Source organism: Engraulis encrasicolus, chromosome 6 (assembly GCF_034702125.1).
Source record: "Engraulis encrasicolus isolate BLACKSEA-1 chromosome 6, IST_EnEncr_1.0, whole genome shotgun sequence".
Lineage (NCBI taxonomy): Eukaryota > Metazoa > Chordata > Actinopteri > Clupeiformes > Engraulidae > Engraulis > Engraulis encrasicolus.
Window position 1 is genome coordinate 48,733,927 of NC_085862.1, and position 19,124 is coordinate 48,753,050.

Sequence of the window (19,124 nt, forward strand, 5' to 3'; positions counted from 1 at the left end):
CACCTCCTGACCAAGATGGGACTGAGGTGCTGTCTTGTTTGTTAAAAGTATAGATAACCTACATGTATTTATATGTCTTGGAGTGCATTACGATAAAGTGTATACTATCTAAGAGACACAAATTTGATGCCAACTTTCACATGAGTTTCCTGAGCAGCAGGTCAAAACAAAGGCTCATGAAACCTCACAAAGTCACACAGACCTTCTAGTTTACTAAAACAATAATAAAATATCTAAATAGATATGAAATCATAGAATAAAAGAGCACAATCATCAGCCTAGTCTTAACGCTGTTCTGCAGCAAATAATTCAACTGTAAGGGATGAATCAAGATCATTGTTCGCTCACTGTGTACCTGTACAGTGTTATTTTTTATTACAAAAATGTCTTGAGTCAACAACCAGCGATATCATAACACAGGAGCATCAACTGAGATTGGATCGGGCAACATATTACTTCTACTTAAGTAAACAGTCTTTGCAAGGACAGAAAGCAACTGGAATGTTAACTTGCATGCCTGTGTGATTGATGTAGCATTGCTTACAGTAGCATGACAATTACAAGCTCTGGAATTTATGTGCTCTGCGGGCAGAAGCCGGGCTCTCAGCGCTGTTACAGCAACAGTAAAGAGTATTCTCCGAGGACACAGTAAGAGCATGCAGGTTCACTGCGCCTCCTAAAAAAGATCATTAAGGTTGATGACTTGGTGGGATCCAATTCATAAAACTAGCAGACCCCCCCTGTTTTAGTGTAACACCCGCGTTAACAATCGTTTCAACCAGCGGGGTTGGAACCAGGGTGTCTACAGGTTTGACCAAGTCAAAATTAAGACATTTTAAGACTTTTCAATACCATTTTCCAAATAAAATTAAGACCAACTCGCAGCGTTTACAGGTTTTAGCAAGTCAAAATTAAGACATTTTAAGACTTTTCAATACCATTTTCCAAATGAAATTAGGACCAACTCGCAAGATCATACACAGGTTCAAATGAAGCACAAAAATCAATTGGTTATTTACATTAATGTAGCCGTTCGAAAACACAAAACTATACACAATAAAACTTTACACTAAATAAAATTCAATGATGCGTTCTAAATTACACTACATGGCTACAACTCCCGATTTCCGTCGCGAAGTTCATCACATGGCTGACATAATTATTCCTCCCTAAATTAAGCTCCACAAATTTAAGACATTTGGGTTGAAAATTTAAGACAAAATAAGACTTTTCAAGGCCTTATTTGGCGAAAATGAAATTTAAGACTTTTTAAGACTTTTTAAGGACCCGCGGCCACCCTGGTTGGAACCTGTGTGCGGTAGTCCAAAAACAGCCAGGATTGGAAATAAATTAATATATATGTGTGTGTATATATATATATACAAAATCCATTTTTCTTGTCCCTGGTTTGTGTTAACGTTTCTGCACTGAAATACGTCTGCAGCAGTCATACATCTTTACAGCTCAATCAAAATCGAGAATGTTCCCCAAGGACCCCTTTTACCTCGTATATGTACAGACAGAAGGGGAACGGCCAACCCATTTCTTGCACCTTATTACTGTGTGCGTGCTTTCTCTCACTTCCATGAAAAAAAGAAGTGAGAGAAAGCACACATATACATATTGACCTACTCTACTGCTAATTTATATTTGCGAGGGAAGCGAAACTCATGAACCTTTCCAACTCCCTCCGATTGGAACGGTGGCTGGATGTGAGATAGTAAAGGAACTTTGAGAAATCAGCAACAAAAACTAAATCCACATGAATCTCTTGGTGTGCAGCAGAGGCTGTATTATTTCCAGAGGGAGTGTTGGACAGTGGCTCCTGGCTGCCATAAAGGGCCCTGTGTTTAATCTCTGACCTCTGGTGAAGAAGGAGGAGGGTGAGGGTGCTTCAGCAACTTCTGCAATATTCCCAGCCCGACCTCTCCCTCCCTCCCTCGCTTCTCCACTTCATCTTTTTGTGATCTCTCTCTCTCTCTACTCTGCTCCCCCCTCTCTCTTCCTCACCTCATCTCTTCAGCTCTGCTCTCCTCTCTTCTCTTCTTCCCTTACTGCTCTCTTCTCACCCCCTCTTTCTGCTTCATCTCATCTCTTCAGCTCTGCTCTCCTCTCTTCTCTTCTCTTCTTCCCTGGCTGCTCTCTTCTGTCCCCCTCTCTCTTCCTCGTCTCATCTCTTCCGGCTGCGCTCTCATCTCTTCTCTTCTCCTCTTCCCTGACTGCTCTCCTCTCTCTCCTCTCTCTCCATCTATCCCTCTCCGCTTGCCGTCGTTCATGTAGGCATGAGATGCAGACCGTGCTTCCGGAATGACAGCTGACATTCCATCATGGAGACGTCAGCAATTTAACGCCTTTCAACTCGCCAACAGAGCCATCAATTAGACAGGGACATATATACCTCCTTTGACTTTACCCCTGGTGATTGATGCACCACTGACAACCCCGAGTGGAAGCGCAGCACTGTGTTAATGCGGACTTAGCATTCCTAACCAGCAGAGTCCTCCATTTGCAAGCCTCTCTTTCTCATTTTTCTTCTCTCTCTCTCTCTCTCTCTCTCTCTCTCTCTCTCTCTCTCTCTCTCTCTCTCTCTCTCTCTCTCTCTCTCTCTCTCTCTCTCTCTCTCTCTCTCTCTCTCTCTCTCTCTCTCTCTCTCTCTCTCTCTCTTTGTGAAAACTTGGGGACTCTGCGTGAGTGTGTGGGAAAACGACTGCATTTGATCATTTGCATTTAGACCCACTTCGTTATCAGACCTATGCCACTTGCCAAACACTTCTTGCAATACTGAATTTGTGTTTGTGTGCAAAGCAGAATTTGCGATAATTGTTTTTAATGCTGCACATTTCTGCATATGAATACGCTTACTAAATAAATAGAACAGCTCTTTTTGAAATCTAATGGGACTTTTGTCAGTAATAGCAATCAAAAGGCAGGTGCCTCTGACATGGAGAGAGAGAGAGAGAGAGAGAGAGAGAGAGAGAGAGAGAGAGAGAGAGAGAGAGAGAGAGAGAGAGAGAGAGAGAGAGATTGTGCGTAACTAAGTAGACAGTAACAGACAAAAGATGAGGCTGGTGAAAAGCAGACGATGGAATGAAAAGGGATATTTCCAAGCGCTGTCCCATTTAAGCATAATCTGCCCAGACATGACCTTGTCAGTTGCCGTAGTTACAGAGCATGAAGTCAGCTGTCAATCAACACGGATGTTGCACACTTTCACTGGGGTGCAGAAACCACGCACAGAGACACAGAAACACACTCACTCACGTGCACACACACACGCACGCACGCACGCACACGCACACACACACACACACACGTCAAAATGATGGGCAACACATTGCAACTAATGGGCAGAGAAACCCATTCTGCACTGCAGAGGTATCCTCCACTGCAGTGTAGATGGGGATTACGAGTAGAAATTCTTACACAGGGTGGATCATTATTCATAAGAACTGTTGTTCCGCTGAGTATTTTCTCAGAAGTGAAGTAAAACAAAAATGTCAAGACTGAGGCCAATATAATTCCATACTTTTGTCTGCTTAATATTTCTACAGATGAAATTCATTTAACTTGTATGCTTGATTATACTCTGTGTTTGGTTAAACAGGATTTACATGTAGGGCTTGGTTCTGAGCAGATATGTATAATGATCTTTTTCAAAATAAACATTTTAGCCTACCAGTGTAAGAAATACTTATCTGTTACCTTCCCTTTCATTCAAAGACAAAGTTACACATGCACACACAGATATGCAAGCACACACGCTCCCCACATTATTTCATAATACTATCAAACCGATACTGCACTCATCTGCAAGTCCAAGTCAACTGCATACAGACTTGAGCCAAAATGTTAATGCAGCTTGCAGTCATGTTTAAATAAAGCAAAACTTTTTAAAAATACTGACAACTTTGTTTGGTGAAATGCACAGAAGAGCCATAGCTACCATGTCAAATGGTTCCATACAACTTTGTGTTGAAGTAACACAAGTGTTTCATCTGATTGTTGTGTAAATGCAATTCAATCAAATAAAACACATTGATAAATGAAATGAAGACTTGAACAATGGCTTCATTAAAACGAGCAATGCCTTCATTGTTTCAGTCTGAAATGAAGACAATTGCATACATAATGATTACTGTACAAAAATGAATCTATTAGACTGGCTTGATCTAGATTGATATACATCAGAGGTGTAGTATGCGTATGATTGTCAGCAGCTTCTCTCTCTATTAAATTTATGTCTTTCTGTTTTTCTCTTCCTCTATAAATCTCTATTTTTCCGCTCTCCCGCCAACCTGTCTGCCCGAGAGCTCTTTCTCTCTCTCTCTCTCTCTCTCTCTCTCTCTCTCTCTCTCTCTCTCTCTCTCTCTCTCTCTCTCTCTCTCTCTCTCTCTCTCCATTAGGAGCTGCAGAGGCCCTACCAGAGAGGCCAGAGATAGAAGGCAATGATCCCAGACCTGCTAAGGAAGACAAAGGGGAATTGAGGAGAGACCTTTCCCATTCTCACCGCCTCCATTAGTGCACAGGCATATGGTCCAATCCTCAGAATATGTTGCCCGCCTCAAGCCAGCAGTGTAAACCTTTATTTTTATAGAATTTATAAATAAAATATGCGACCCTGGGGATACCAGAGGGGTGTGGGGGTGGGGGAGAAAGAATGAATGCTGCTTTACGGATCTTTCAGGTATTAAATCTCAGCGTTCATCAGGCATGTTTTGAAAATGTCAGACACAAAAACCCCTAGTGTGGACCATATGTTCCCTTGCTTCGTCTAGGTAGGCCATTACATTAGTGTTTGTGTGGAGGCTATCCACATGGCAGCACTCACCTATAACAAAAATGAAAAAACACACACAGTCCAGCATTCCACATCTCTGCTGCCTCCACGTTTTATGGATCCATAGCAGTGCTTGGACTACCAGTATTATGATTCTGTTTTAAAACACCTGTGGTTTGGATTTTACAGAGGAAGATATATGAAATTTGTATTATTCTAATTAAAAACGTGATACGATCAAAAAGCACATACAGTATATGCCAGCTGAAGCAATTACAACACGTAAAGTGCAATGTACAGTGCAGTGCAATCTGCATGCCACTAGAGTATACCTGCATGAGACAACAACCAAACAAAAAACATATAACAACATACAATAAAGAAAAGGTTTGTATACAGTAAGCTACATATAACTATTCCATTAATAGTACAACTATTTGAGTCCTTTCAACATATTTATGTTTCACCATCTTTGTTGTAGTATGCTCTACATACTGTATTATGTGATTGTGTATTCACAATGAGAATGACCTTCACTCTACCATTGTAGTATTTTCCATTAAGCCAATCCAGGTGGTGGTAACAAAGTGTATTATGAGCACAACATAGAAGGTGCACACAGAGATTGAGCCTGATCACTTGCAATATGCAATGTGAATGATGGTGTTTCCCACAGAACATCTGCTAGTCAAGGTGGGTGGGGGATAGCCGGCATCACAGACCTGTGACCAGGGCCGCAGACAGCTTTGGCTGGACCCAGGACAAAGTCATCTAAAAGGGGCCCCCATTGAATACATACAATGTAATGAGGACCCAATTCTGGGCCCTTTCTCTCCCTGGGCCATGGACAAGTGACCTGTTTGTCCCCTCCTGTTGACTTCCTCCCATGTGACTATCATGATCAATGGGGCTATGTTGTGCAGAGCAGTTATTATATGACACCTACAAAAATAAATAGTTTGTACATTTTTTGTAAAGCAACTTTAACAATTACATACACATACAAAATTGTATCTTTTTATGGGACTTAGCCCAGGTGGTTTGTTGTGTGATGTTTATTGTGAAGGTGGCTTAGCTGATATTCACAGGGTACACGAGTAAACAAAATCCACGCATACAGGACATTTTAATAACATGCTTAGACCATTATGATCTTGCAATCTGATAAGTAAGAGCATTATGAGCCAGTGCTTATGGGCAAATAATAATAATAAAAAATATTGAAATGTCTACAAACTGTTTGCTGCACATGGTCTTCCCCACTGAGATGATCTGAACACTTGTAGCAGTAAAGCACTGCGATGCTAATGGTGTTCATGCAAAACCACTGCAAGCCTCTGGTGAACCGTTGCCCCATTTATATACTAACCCAATCAATAAGCAAGCAGTGGTAAAAGCAATAGGTGCACTCTGAAAGAGAAAATGCATCTCACAAAAAAAGGGAGATACCTGCCTCAAAATATATTAACAAGGATATCAGATCAATTACCAGCATCTAATGCAGTCAGCGCTACAGAGAGGAAGACAATCTAGCTTTCGCACAGAGCAAACATTCATTTTGCCTGCTCGAGATGCGAAGGCGGAGATGGGATATTGAGGCAATCGATCAGGGCACTGTAATGAGAGATATTGTACACATTCGTATCTGGCAAAAAAAAAGTACAATTGGAGACATTTGTTCAGGAGGCCAGAAACAAGAGTGAACATGGCTTTTACCATCTGAAATGTATTAGAACAAAAAAGGGGTCATTACAGTCTGGATTGGACCGACAATCATTCATTTAAAATTCAATGAAATCCTATAGGCCAGGGGCGATATTGTGCCGTCTTCCATCGATGCACCATTGTAACTAATGATAGAGCTAATTTCAATATCATTATCATCATTAGATACTGTATGAAATAAGTGCCCGACAAATCCATCACACCAGCATCACAAAGATAGCTTCTTTGAGGCATATCACATTAGAAAGACACAAAGTCATCTGTGATGTTTATTCTTGGAGCTACACATGTGACCCAAAACAGCCACCCAAATGTGATAATCACATATAGCACTCATGATACAACGGAAATATACCGTACAGTATTGCCTGTTGTGCACCACTATGCGCGGGAATGTGTGTATATAATCACATAATTTATCTCGCCCATTCATTTTTATGAACTTATGTACTGCCTCCAAAGCCAGGTCTTTAATATCTGAGAGCCAGGGCTGAGGGGTGGGCCTGGTCTTCTTCTTTAGAGTTCTCCAGGTCTCCTTTTTCAAGTCAGGGCCTGTTCGAGCCACTGACTAACTGTGTGTCTGATCTTTGCCATCAATATGCCCTCCACCCTGCACAAATTAAAGGCCAATAATAAAAAAAAAACACAGACACAGAGACACAGAGACACAGCCCAAGGCCTCGTTTATCAAAGTTGAAGGCATGAGTTCCCTCATGAGTAGACCATATGCCACTTAGTTGATTTCATTAAGTTCATAAGCTAATGCCAACTCATTAATTAGCGCTAAAGCTAAGCATGTCAGGCAACAGGTGCGCAGTAGATGGGATATGCCTGCTATACCAGGGGCTCTCTCTCTCTGCTTGGGTAGTTGGCATTATTTGACCATCTCTACATTTGGTTTTGTATAAAGACTTTAATATCGAGCAAAGACCTCCAGCTTGTGAAACTTTGTTTGCATCATAATTTTCCACATGGACAATAAACGGGAGAATCTTCATTTCACTAAACAACATCTGAAGGCTATTTCAGGAAACTATAGGCTTATTAAATGGTTAAAAAGCCGTGCTTTGGGGAAAACCAATTAATGATCAATGTTCAATCAATGTTCATTTTACCTACAGGCATCAGATGCAAAGACCACAATTCATGTCAAATCTTGTGAGTGAGTGGTTATCAGGGATAATGGGATGTGACGACATAGTTAACATTTACCATACTCTAGGTATATATCCCTTTCAGGCCACATTTAAAGGCCATATTAATCTGAAGATGGCAGAAGTGCAAACACTTCTGTGGTCTTGTTGCCTTCTCATCATCAAACATGAACAGCATGAAACACAATACCAACCACACACAACTTCTTTCTATTTTACGCAGCAAGATGTATTGCATTACCATTTTTTCTAAAATGTTTCGCAAACCATTGAAACGTTCAGTGCATTTCAATATCATAGATGTAAATTTGCAACAAATTTCAAGTTCTCTCAATTACTGCTGAATGGAAGCTGTCATTTGATTGTCCTCAACTAAATTTTTGTGGAATCGTTCTGTTGCTGTTGTAAAACCATACCTCTTTAAATATACTTTTGTATGGCCTGAATTATTACACTGTGATTTATTAGCTCTCTCGCAGTGCCTTACACTTGTACCTCAGTTGGAATTTTAAGTCATAAATAATGTATATTTCTACATCAAAACATAAAACTTAAAGCATACTATAAAGCATCTGAGCAAGGCTCCACCGAAAGTCACCCCAACTCCAAGGAGAGAGCATCTAAATATAGTGGGTGGCATGCCGGCTGTCCCCAAAGCATACATCACTCATAATCACCTAGCATTGTCACACACACAGAGAATGTCACCTTCTCTGTGGAAATGAGGTCTTTCTCTTCCTTCCCTTCCACACTATTCAGATGGATATATTCCAGGAGATCGAAGGCTAACAAACACAGGACAATGGAACAAACCACCGGCCGTGACAGAGGCTGTAATACTGACCAAACCACCTAGTACACAGTACAAGTTTTATTCCTCCAGATTTGCATGTACACAAGCACACATATACAATAAACACGTGTTTGTAAAAAAGTTTGTATCCTCATGAAAATTTAAATGTACTGGTATAAACTGTATTTCCATTGATTTTTGCACACACACACACACACACACACACACACACACACACACACACACACACACACACACACACACACACACACACACACACACACACACACACACACACACACACACACATATTAAGGGCACACCAATGGGCACTCAATGCAGTTGGTCTGACTATTATTCATCAAGTGGAGTGAAGTGTGAACAATTGTCCAGGGTAATGAAGCAATCACACACGGTACTGGACAGGGTGAGAAACACTGAGTGACAGACATGGCCTAATGTGTTTGGTAGAACACCATCCATTTCCCACAGGTCACACCTGGGATACCAGTGGTCAATACACAAGGCTCCTCGACAGTAGGGGTGTGCAAAATAATCGTCATATCTATGCATCGCGATACTTACTCTCACGATACAATGCATCGATTCATGACAAGGTATCGTGATACTTATTTTCTCAATATACTGCATGGATTCATGACAATTGATTATTTGATAACAATAAAATTCGATTTGCCACGGGTTATTTTGATCAGTAAAGAATAGGTAATATTTCTGGTGTGATGTAAGCTCTCTCCCAGATGATATAATGCTTAAATAGAATGAACTGACTTAAGAAAGCTACACAGCAACTGAAAAATAAGCTGTATTTTACACATTTACTGAAGTAAATGTCGCAATGCATCACAGTAGTACATGAATCGCAATGCATCGTGATAGAATCGCATCGTGGCATGTGCATCGTGATGCGCATCGAATCGTGAACCCTTTGCCAATACCCACCCCTACTCCACAGTTTTGGAAAATACTATATACAGTATATTTGCAGATGATGTTTGGTTCAGTGATTCGTGATAAACTCTCTGCTAAGTAGAAACTGGGAAATTGCATGGGTGTCATAACTAAGTCAAAGCCTTTTAACACTAACAACCACTAAGGTCTTTTCGCAAAAGGCATACTGTACATAAAATGCCATCTCGTGACGTCAAAACGAGCTTTGCCATGTTTGTAATGTTTTTTAGACTATATACTGTAGTATGTATAATCTGAATTGCTCAGAGAGATTCTCTCAAAACTGCCCGTGTGTACCTTTCTAGGACGATGACTTTCAGCAGATTTGCCGTGTTTTAAATGTGTTTATATACAGTACATATACGGTATATATACTGTGTATATACAGTCATAGGGAAAAGTTTGTACACCCTTTGAAATTTCTTACATTTCTGTCAAAATTGATCATAAAACATGGTCTGATCTTCCCGGAAATCTCAAGAAGGAACAGTCAGAGTCTGCTTTAATTAATTCCACCCAAACATTTACATGTTATCATATTTTTAATGGTCATAAGGCCATAACATTCACAGGAGAGCAGGGCATAAGTAAGTACACCCTTGCATTAAGTAGGTTTTAACCCTCAGTTAGTTGCAATGTCATCAACCAGACTTGTTCTGTAGTTGCAGATCAGATTAACAAAACAATCTGTTTGTATCTTGTCTCCCTCTTCTTTAGAGAACTGCCTCTCGTCAACAATGTTTGTGGGATGTCTGGAGTGCATAGCTTTCTTGACTTCATGCCATATAATCTCAATTGTTTTTTGTCAGGGCTTTGACTGGGCTATTTCAGAATGTGTATTTCATTATTATGAAGCCATTCTAAAGTCGATTTGCTTCTAAAGTATGGGTTGTTGTCACATTTCAGGACCCATACTCTTGTGTGCTTAAACTGTGTGACAGACTTCCTCACGTTTTTTCGGTAAAATATCACAATAAACTTGAGTTCATTGTTCCACTGATAATAGCAAACTGTCAAGGGCCTGAGGCAGCAAGGTAGCCGCATATAATGATGCTCCCGACACCATACTCAGAAGAGGAGATGTAACCAAGAATAGCTAAAAATGGGTTTCATTCTGCCAATCTAAAATGAATGGGTTTTCTGTCCAAAAAAATATTGCTGCACCTTTGAGGTTTGCGAAAAAGCATTTATATGCTTCATAGAATTACTGCAAAATATTCTGTAGACCAACGTTGAAACCAAAGTTGAATTGTTCAGGGGAACACACAATGTCATGTTTGGAAGAGAACTGGAGAACCACACCTTCACCAAAACATCATCTCCACCTTTGAGTATGGTGGCGGGAGCATCATTATATGCGGCTACCTTGCTGCCTCAGGCCCTTTTCAGTTTGCTATTATCAGTGGAACAATGAACTCAGAAGTTTATCGGCATATTTTATAGAAAATAAGCGAGGTAGTCTGTCACACAGTTGAAGCACACAAGAGGATGGGTGCTGAAATGTGACAACAAACCATACTTTAGAAGCAAATCGACTTTAGAATGGCTTCATAATAATGAAATACACATTCTGAAATAGCCCAGTCAAAGCCCTGACAAAAAACAAGTGAGATTATATGGTATGAAGTCAAGAAAGCTATGCACTCCAGATATCCCACAAACCTTGCTGACGAGAGGCAGTTTTCTAAAGAAGAGGGAGACCAGATACATCCAGATTGTTTTGTTAATCTGATCTGCAACTACAGCAAACATCTGGTTGAGGTTATTGCGACTAACTTAGGGTTAAAACCTATTGAATGCAAGGGTGTACTTACTTATGCCTTGCTGTCCTGTGAATTTTTACATCTTATTGCCGATGAAAATATGAAAACTTGTAAATGTTTGGGGTGAATTAGTTAAAGCAGACTCTGGTTGTTCCTTCTTGTGATCTCCGGGAAGATCAGACCATGTTTTATGACCAATTTTGACAGAAAGGTTAGAAATTTCAAAGGGTGTTCAAACTTTTCCCTGGGACTGTATATATATATATATAAAACTGCCCGTGTGGACCTTTCTAGAAAGTTCTCCACCACCGGCCTGCTTCCTGGAATAGGCTGTGAATGGAGAGTAATTATATTTAGTCATGCTACTCTTAAATATGCCCAGGCCCACTTGGCAGTGTGAGGAGTCGCGTCTCCCCGGCCATCTGGCTGGTCCCCCACTCCTTTGCCTTGCATGCTTGGTATCCCTCCTGTCTTTTTTTATTCTTTTCGCACCTCTCTTTCTCTCTCTCTCTCTCTCTCTCTCTCTCTCTCTCTCTCTCTCTCTCTCTCTCTCTCTCTCTCTCTCTCTCCCATAGGTTAATTTCTCCTTTTTTTCGGTCCCCTGTTCTTTTTTAAATTCTCTACCCCTTTTTCTTTTTTCCTTTTGCGCCACTCGGTTCTTTCCTGATCTATTCCTCCACCACCATGATGCTTGTATACCTCTCCTTCTACCTCAATCTCTGTCTCATCTCTCACTCCTCCTATCCATCTTTCCATCGCTTTCTCCTCCCTTGTTCCATCCCTTTCTCCACTTCACTGCTCCGGCAACCTGGCACTCTCCACCCACAGACGCGGCCAACAGATGGCTCTCCAGCAGGTAATAATGACCCAAGACAAACTCTTAAATTGATTATGCCATCGCGAGGGCACGCGCACAAAGAGCCATTTCTACAGTGGAAATGGCGGCGTGTCAAAAAAATAAAAGGGCCACAGGGGCCACGCTGCCAATCGTGAAAAAAAATATGTGTGGCTGTGTATGACAGAGAGAGAGGGGGAAAATATGTAAAACGTCTTGTCTCCCAGAACACACCTCTGACAAAGACAAGCTTAGTGGGGCTGTAAGTCCAGGTCAGTTGCCTGAAAATAATTAAAAGATATTAATTGCCGGATGCATGCCGTGTGAGCTGGAAAGCCTCTTAATGGACTTGAGACGCCACATAAGAGAGCGTAGCCTAGGTGATGTCGCCTGTAGAACATGGGGCTTTATGGTCATCTGTCCAGTCAAGAGTGCACAACGAGCTGCCCCAATGTGCACAAGGGCAATTCGTTTCTCCCAGCAACCATTAGAATAACAAATTGCCCACTGCCAGGCCTGGTCTTCAGCATTAAGCCTCGTGGTCGTGCTGGTGGCCCCTAAGACGGTCATTCAAGCCACTCACCATGATTCATCGGGCCCTTGCGCACTACCGAATGACAGACAAGAGATGTTAAAGAGAGGAAGACAAAAAACCTGAAATGTCCTCTTTTTTATTTTATTTTCCCCTTTTTCCATTTTTTTCAGTTCCACAAAGAAGAAGGGTCACTTGGAGCTGAAGGGTAGCACGCAAGCACATACGGTACACAAGTACACATACACATACACACACAGCACACCACGCACACGCACACCACTCATATATCTTCTGTCCCTGCACCAGGTCTGGTCGCCCCATTTTTCTTCCATTAATTGATTATGACAAACACTTAATCTCTATTGGTTTCCTCTAACCCCCTGAGGTCCTCCCAATATGGCGGTCCCGATGATAATGCCATAGTGGCAAAATCAAAGCCGACAGCGGGTATAAACAAAGGAGCTGAGGCTGAGGCTGACTTTGCCTTTACTTCAAAACTCATCATCAAACATATTTCCCACCACATGACACGACGTGCAATAAGAATTTCAGCAAACCCCATGCCATTAATCAACCACTGTGCACTACTAATTGAATTATGATCATCGAGAAAGTTCAGTGGGTATCAATCAGGAACAATAACAAACTATTAACATTGCTTTAAAATGACTAAAAAAATCAATTTAATTGATTAACAAATTAATGAAATGTTTGAACTTGCCCACCAGTGAAGTTTTACAGCATTTCATGTGAGGAGCATGCTGTGTTCAGTATCATGGCAGCAATTATTGTAGGAACAATAAACAACAGGTCCTCATAATTATCCTTGTAGCCAATTATGGCGTGATTACAGTTCCAAGCAGAACACAGCCAAGTGCTCTGGCTAACCAATCACAATGCGCTATAACAACCTCAAGCTAATCATGTATGCATGATAAACCCACTGAGAAGAGGCGGCCCTCCTATGCGATTGAAGCACTACAGCAGAGAAGGACAGCTGTTGGAGATTTCGAGCCATCCGGCTGAGTAGACTACACACAATCTCTGCGTATGACAAAGGAAATCTCAGCCATCCCATTGGAGTGCAGCTTTTCTTAAGGTACATGTCTTTGTTACCATGACCTTCATATGTCCCCAAGGATCAAAAATGTTGCTGTTTTTTTACATATATTTTTCCATGAATATTAACACATGTGGGAGTAGCCAAACAATAGTACCCAAAGGAGTCAGGCTACATTCCATGATTTCCATTCGAAAGCCTCTCCGACAATCATCGCACTTATTTTGCAATCATTCACTGTCTTGAAAAAAAAAATAGCTCAAAAAATAACAGCACATTTTTTTTTTAAATGTGTAGTACTAGAAAACATGTCATCTGTCTTGGACGGGCCGATGTACAGGAAATTGTAGACTGACCACACAGTTTAATTTCACGGCTCCTTAACTTTCTCACAGTTAATATTACCTGTGGCACAGCGTATTCCCAACCTATTGTGTGCAATTTCACAAAAAAATATATGAGAATGGGGAGAATAGGGACAAACTCAATCTCTTCCCTCGCTAAGCATATTTCATACATAGTCTAAAGGTGGAAGAGGTGCGCTAGTAAGGTGCTCTTGGTACACATGGCTTTTGTGCAATGGAAATCTGTTGCCGTGCATATGAAAAGCTCTTTTCCAGAATGAGATATATCCATTTTATAGAATGTTGGGAAATTGACATTTTTGTATTGGGCATTCCATTGAAATGCATTGCAAAAGGCATTTTCATAGCGGTTTTAAAGTATGTTCTCAAAATATTTGAATGGCAAGAATTCACACATAGATGATAGGACATCTTAACAGTTAATTCCAATATTAAAATGCAAAAAGTCAAAAATGGTGTATATAGCGTTTTGGAAAAGAGCTCTTCATTTCTTCTCTCTTTTTTGTTTGTTTTGTTTCGCCACTGTCTACTTTGTCCAGCGAGTCCAAGTCCAAGGTGTAGCTTATATGTATTCAGTCCCTTGCTGTAGAGTAAAACAATCCAAAACAGATTGCTTAATTCATTTGCCATCATTTTAGTACAGATGTAAAAGGGTTGTATTGTATTGTGCAAGGTCCACTTTTTTTCTCTGGCAATAAATAATGGAATTCCCAAACCCCAAAGCATTTCATGCCTGCAACAGAGTAAACAGCTATGATTTAGAGGTTTATGTAAACGGAGTAAATAGGCCTATAAAGATAAACCTAAATGGTAATCAGAGCCATGCGAGCGCTGGCTAAAATCTATATCTACTTTACTGTGGTAAGTGTTTCCTATCACCCTATCATCTGATTTGCTGGTGCATGAGAAGTGAACACGGTGCAAGTGTATCTGCAGAGCAGTATGTAAACACTTACAGTACATATGGCCAAGAGTACGGTAGCCTTACTTCAGGTGAGCGCAGTACATAAATCAAAGAGAGGGCACAAAAGAATATGAAAAACACAAAATAGCCAGAAAAAGGAAAGAATGCATTGTTGCAGATAACATTTTGCCACAGTACTGTACATTGTATCAAACTACAATGCAGTAAATATTTCCTGTATTTCCTGCTTTAGTTTTTGAAGAGTTATTGCCATCAAACATCAAACCGACAGCAGTAGAGTTGATTGTAGAGGGAGAAAAAAATCAACTACTGTCAATCAACATTTGGTAGCAGACATTTCACTCATGCCCGTAGGGAGAGCATTGTGGCGGAAAAATAACCAAAGGTCAATTTTTAAGCTATAATTTCGGTAGCTAGTCTGGTAGATGGGCAGTCAATGAAAATGGTATTTACACCAGCCTCAGGTGAAGAAGCCATTTCACTGAGGCCAGAAGTAATGACTAAACACAGTATTGCACTGCATTAATGTATCTAGTAAATGGCTGTGTTGTTAAAAAAATCAAAATAATAATAGTCGGTCAGTGGTTTCAACAACTTGCTTTCATAGTCCCTTCAAAACAACTTTGCAGTTTGTCACACCTGCCGCTTGCCACACACATGTAACGTGTCACATTTATGACTGCAGTTGAAGAAAATATCATGCCCTGTTGCTCTCAGATTTATACCAAGGGCTGGGGAGAGGCACAAAATAAGATAAATAAAAATCAGCGAATTAAAATGGAACATAAAATGCTTCAACTAGCCTGTGTGATACTTGAACATAGAGAAGAATATTCCATGCTTCAAGGATGCAAAAGCAGCTGTCAGGCATAAGCACATCTTTCACCTTCCAATGAGAATACAGTTAAAGTTCATTTTTTAAAATGCTTCGTTTTCAGGCCTTATCATTTGCTGAAAAAATAACAGGACTTACCATGTGAGCAGGTAGTTAATCATGAGTGTACAGATCCACCATTTAATAACAACAACGAAGCAAAAGCAGTACTGTATACACATCCACTAGTAAAGTCACTGTTGTCAGAGCAATAGTAAAAAAAAACAAAAGTCTAACTTCTATGTCTTTTTCTTGGCTGTGTGATGTACTAGTGTAAAATGTGGGCGCTTCCGCATTCACTCCATTCTCTGTCTTTCCTATCAAAGGCCAATGCAGTCCATAGAGGTACACACTTTCCACGCTCACCAGCATGAAAATGGAACTCTGTATGTGCAAAAAAAATGCTTGTATTAAGTGTTTTTAGTGGTTCTTCAAAATACAGTAAAAGTCACTGCTGTTTTTCTCTCATGAGCGAATCACCCATCACTGAAACCAACATGCATAAGCATAATAACATCAGCTGAACACATACTCATGAACGGCGTGACGTTTTCCATGTGCGTTACGCCCATTTGTGGGGGAAAACAGGCAATGCAAGTCAATTGGTGTTGTTGGGGTTTAATAAACGAAAGATAAGGACCTGTAGACTAGCGTTGTTCACGCGCATCATGCCGAAAACGTGTTGTGTTGCCGGCTGTTCAAATAATATTGCCAAACAGCCGTGACTGAAGCATGTACTGTGTTCATTTAGGGTAGCCGATAGCATTTAAGTTGATGAGACATACGGTTTGTTTTCACCCATAAAGGGGCGTAACGCACATTTAGGAGCAAAGTACCCGGATGGTCGTTCATGAGTATGACGCATCTAAAGTTGCAATCTTCTGATCTAAAGGCCAACGCTCTAACCACTGTGCCATGGCTTCCCAATGTCATCCTGCTACTATTACGAATTCTGTCAGAAAGTGGGAGCCCCTATAACGTTGTGATAACGGACACATCACAGGACAACTTTTGGGTTTTTTTTGTGTATGTGTTTTTGTGTGGCCAATTGACAAAAAGGTTGTTTAGATCACTGTTCTGTTGTCAAAGGCACAATGTTTCATTATATACCTGCAGACAGCAGATAAAATAGAACTGTGGCAGTCCAGTCATCGCACAGACGGACGGACACAGAGATAGAGAGAGAGAGAGAGAGAGAGAGAGAGAGAGAGAGAGAGAGAGAGAGAGAGAGAGAGAGAAAGAGAATAACAATGGCTGGAGAAATTCCTCCAATCTTCCCCGTTTAGTCCTTGTTGCATGACCAGAGTTGTTGAGTCAAGGTCACATCAGAGTGATCTGAATCAATACAACGGACTAATATTGTTGTTCATGTAGTGTGACAGGGCCATAATCAAGCTCGTGTTGTTAAACATGCGCAGACATGAGGCAATATTTTTAACTCATCGAGCATGAATTTCATCTCGACACTCCTCCAGCCCAGCCAGCGGTGAGTTAAATATTGCCCTTATTAACTTTATAGACAAAAGTAACTGCTCGCTTGATCAGATTCTGCTGACAGATGCAAAAACAAACAAAAAAAACGTTAAGTGGTGTTTCACATGGGGGAACGTCTAATTGCAAACAATCAATTAACAAGCCAGTAGGGGGGAATGAGAGGCCCTTGGAGAGGGGCCAAGGAGGAAATCGTTTTCTTTTTTTCTTTTTCCTCACCTCCCCAAGCTCCTCCTCAGCTTATCTTGGCGAGAGCGGCTCTATGGTGAAGGTGAGCGCATTAGAGGGGCATTCAAGACACTTTTGAGTAATGCCTGGGAAATATTTACAACGGCTACAGTACCTGGTCTCGCCACGACATGCCTTGCCATGGGACAGGCTTGACACTTTGGCTTGACCAGATAGGGTGATCATAGGCTTGTTTTTTTTTGCATGACTTTTAGTGTTTTGGCTGATTCGACCACATTGAACATTTAACCAGCTAAAACAAGAATAAGTCACATTGATATGGATTCTTCAATAACCTACTGCGAAGCAGACAAGCTGAAAAAATGCAATGGGGTACTCACGTCCCAGGTCACACTTTGTGTCAGCCATATCCTTTTTCAAATCACACACAACAGTGTGGACCCTGAGCACATGCGTGCATCTGTGTGTGTGTGGGGAGGGGGGGGATATTTGGTGGTATGTGCCCATCTTTCTGTCTAACTGTGCGTCCCCCTTATATTCAACACTGTAGTGTATGTATAGGGTCAATGAGTGCTGCATACTTAAAAAGTGAAAAAAAATAGCAGGCTGTTATTGTTAAGCACCTACTAATATAGCAAATCAAACCTTCTGGAACAGGCACTGCATGCGCCTGTCACCATCTTTTTTGCATAAGGTTTTTTCCCCCATAATGATTATTACTTTTGCTGTAATTTTCAGCCAAATTCTTGGTACCAAACTTCCAAGTAATATTTTGCTCCAGCTCCATCGAGTACAGCTGACTAGATTGAAGCTTGAGGACGTGACGAGAAGTACAGGGAGAGGGAGCCTGTCATCCTGCTACTATTACGAATTCTGTCAGAAAATGGGAGCCCCTAAAACGTTATAACGATGATAACGTGATAACGAACACATCACAGGACAACTTTTAGACAGAAATTGTCAGTCTTGCTCTGCTCTTACACGTTGGAAGCTGACTTTGAGTCTAGCAATGGAGAAAAAACTGATTTCAGAACACTTACGACATTTGGGAGAATAACCTAAAACCTTGATATTTAGGAAAGGCTTCTGTCATTTTAACACCTCTTCAACTCTCTACCACTCTTCAGTCCATGTTAAGTGGTAACCCATTGTTTCCAAATCCAGCAACACTGTGTTGTGTGTAAGTGTTATATTTATAATCCATGTCAATGACACCGCATATTCATTATTATTCCTTTACAAGGCAACCTGTTAGGTGTAGTGCGGGCCTATGTTGCAGCACCAATTATGAAGGTGTATAATTCTACCCCCAAGAATGGGAATGGCAACAATGGCAATATCCTTCTCATTCATACACAGGCATACGTGGATGTTAAAGAAAAAAAAAAGTTTTCAAAGAAAAATCCCGTCCACTATGGCCTCGAACACAAATGAAAGGATATGTGGAATGTCCCTTGTGACAACTGAGTAAAATTGAAGACCAATTCTATGCCCAGCATCTTTGAAACGCAACTCCCACGGCCCAAAATATTCAGTCAAGTACTATTTTTCATCCACTGACCAGCACAAAAAATATCAAACATATCCGTCCCAGTAGATGAAGCCATAGAGTGAAATCGACTGTTCAAGGTGAGGATAAGAAGACTCGCAGGATATCGACCTTCGG

The 19,124-nt window shown here is 40.9% G+C and overlaps 1 protein-coding gene across 1 annotated transcript in view; it reads right to left on the reverse strand.

The window, feature by feature from the left end:
• LOC134451392 (inactive N-acetylated-alpha-linked acidic dipeptidase-like protein 2) overlaps positions 1-19,124 on the reverse strand; it is a 303,318-nt gene that overhangs the window by 237,335 nt on the left and 46,859 nt on the right. The gene's annotated exons all lie outside the window — the stretch shown is intronic.